The sequence below is a fragment of the Gymnoscopelus braueri genome (assembly GCF_963280865.1).
Source record: "Gymnoscopelus braueri genome assembly, chromosome: 24".
Classification (NCBI taxonomy): domain Eukaryota; kingdom Metazoa; phylum Chordata; class Actinopteri; order Myctophiformes; family Myctophidae; genus Gymnoscopelus; species Gymnoscopelus braueri.
In genome coordinates, this window is record NC_137626.1 from 19,657,808 (window position 1) to 19,660,717 (window position 2,910).

The following is a 2,910-nucleotide window of genomic DNA, read 5'->3' on the forward strand; positions in this document are numbered from 1 at the left end:
AGTGAGAGAGTGAGACAGGAGAGGCGGACTGAGAGCAGGGGAATAACACATGGCAAACAGTCCAGCAGGCCCAGGGGTCGAACCCGGGTCGGGACACGCTGAAGAAGGCACTTATAGCAACCATGTGGCATGTGCCCCCCGACCACTCAGCCACCCCGTTGTGAAAGTCTAGGCGTGGTGTTGATTCACACTTAGGCTAAAGTGATCTTCGCTCTAATCCTGAGCCAGTTAACTCACCAGTTATAGAATCCTTGTGTTGATGATTCGGAATCCTCCCGTTTGTCATCCTGATCACTCTTCTCTAATCGGATGTGGTGACTGACTGCTCGTTCGGTTCCATTTCCCCTCTGCAAGCAAGAACAAGCTCGGAAAACAAGATGACACTAGAAGGCAGTCAGTCACACAACATAAAGGTTTATTAAGCAGACACAGATTATATACATTTGCACAAGCCATTATTACGTGACTGCAGGGATAATGTGAGTGATGAGTGATGCAGAAGTATAGGCCAGAACCGGATATAGGAACAGGACTAGATCGTAGACATTATGTTCTATAGCAACCAGATGATAGTTGGACTTCAACAGTGTCATCCTGTTGTATACTTGAGTTTTAATGCTCTCAAAGTTAAACAAACACAGGATTGTTCATGTAAGCGAGGGGCAACTCTTCCCCTTGAAATATGACGTTTTGAGACCGTTTTGAGACTGTAAATATGACTGTGTTGTTAACGAACATGTCTGGTCAAATGATAAGGCCCCTAATTAAACTTACCTGTGATGCACTGTCTGCTTGAGACTGGGAGAGATGTTTTTGCATCGTGTGATATCTTTTAGACAAGTGGTTCTCAAAGTGGGGACCAGGGACCCCCAGGGGTCCCAAAATGGACCCGTACAGGTCTGTTGTAACTCTGAGAGTGTACAAATGGAACCAAATGGGTCCATTTGGTTCCATTTGTACACTCTCAGAGTTATGCGTGGAGGTCTTCGAAATTATAAAGTTTGAGAACCACTCTGAGACTCGTTAGAGAACAGAAGGACAAGCAGAAACCAATATGGATAAGACTGGAGGGTTGGACAAGCACACAGATGCATGCACGCACACACAGTTTTGGTCAGATCAAGGTAATTGCTCGCTTCTGAAAATTATAACCTACGGCCAATTCAGGAATACTACAGAGAATAGCAGAGGAAAGGTACAGGGAGGGTAGTGGGTTTCATAACAGATGGACACAAAGTCCGCACACACACATACACACAGGCCTAGCTGACAAGAGGACTCCCTATGGGTCAGTGAATGAAGTTTTTCTGAGGTTTACAAACAGATAATGGGTGTGCAGTTTGTCCTGATGCTGCTTAGGTCAGTCAGGCGATCTCTGGCTCCATCTAGTGGTAGGCATCAGTACACACACACACGGTCACACTTCTACAGTGTGGTTACTTTTTTAGCCAAGACCACACCATGTTAATAAAATAACAAGCCCACCGAAGAGTGTGATTTGCACAACGCCAGGGCCAGACAGGGTGTCCAGAATCCCGACAAATATATATATATAAAAAACACAAAAAAAGCATTCACCGAAAGAGATTCCTGGTTTTCACAATTAAAATATTTGTTTTGATTGCTAACAAAGATGTTTATCATGTTCTGTTGAAAGGTGCTCACTAGGTGTGCTCATTAAGTGTGGGGCAAATAATTGTCCCCCATCGTGATGAAAACACCTGGTGAAAAAAAAATGTCCAAAGTAGCTAAAACAGCCAATCTATAAGCTCACAACGCGTTGCATCGCGATGCGTTACGAGCTTGTAGATCGGCTACTTTTGGTATGTCTTTACTAGTTGCTGATCATACTGCATTTGCCATTCCTCATACACAAAGAAATACTTCACTTTCCCTTCCGCCTGGATATCGAATGACTTTTGTCTCATTGTGTCTCTTCCTGAGCCACTGAAGTCGTAGTAGGCTAGTACTAAACAGATTACACACCTGGACCATTGACACAGTATACTGCCAGGAGTCCATTCCAGTCCATTCATTCGTGCTGCACCGCTCCCCTGATAGGATCGAGTTACACATACACATGCAATGGGCCAAAAAGGCCATCAAGATCTACGGGTCGATCTTTAAGACATGGTTGTCCACCAGTGTTGATTTTGACAGAAATGTTTTATTTAGTTTTAGTCAGTCTTTTGAGTAAATTTCCATTTAGTTTTAGTCATATTTTAGTAATCTGATTGTTGTTTTTGCCTAGTTTTAGTCGACTAATATAAGATTATAGTCGACTAAATCTACAGTCGATTTAGTTGACACATATGTATTTTGGCGGGCCTTGATGGCGTCGTAATGGCCGATTTTACACTTGGTTGCACGCTGAAAATAGCAGATCTACAAGCTCACAACGTAGATCTGCTATTTTCAGAGCCAAACATAAAATGACTTGTCTTTTAGTTTCTACTGGATCTCTTCTCCACTAGTCCTTCCCTAACGTTTTAGTCTCATTTTTATTTGTTGACGAAATTGTCAATATATTTAGTCTTAGTTTTAGTCATCATAGCTTAGTTTTTTATTTTGTTTTCGAAAAAAGGTAGTCGACCAACATTTTGTCGTCATAGTTTTAGTCGACAAAATCAACACGGTTGTCCACCAGCCGTGCTATATAGGATTCATAATTCAATCTGTGTGTGTGATCTTTCATAAGACTGTTCCAGCTGTGAAGCAGAACGTGAACTAACGTGTTTCTTGTTGAACATTTTCCCCTTTTCCAAGACAGAAAGAGTGAGGGAGAGTGAGTGACAGACAGAGAGAAAGGAAAGAGAAAGTGAGACCAGAGAGACCAGGGAACAGCAGGTAGGTTGCAGGATAAAGACTTAATACAAAATATATAAAATAAATGAACCCCAAATCAAACCC

The 2,910-nt window shown here is 42.3% G+C and overlaps 1 long non-coding RNA gene across 1 annotated transcript in view; it reads left to right on the forward strand.

Annotated features, from left to right (window-relative positions):
* Window positions 1-2,910, forward strand: part of LOC308080867 — a 567,320-nt gene that overhangs the window by 560,409 nt on the left and 4,001 nt on the right. The window lies entirely within an intron of this gene.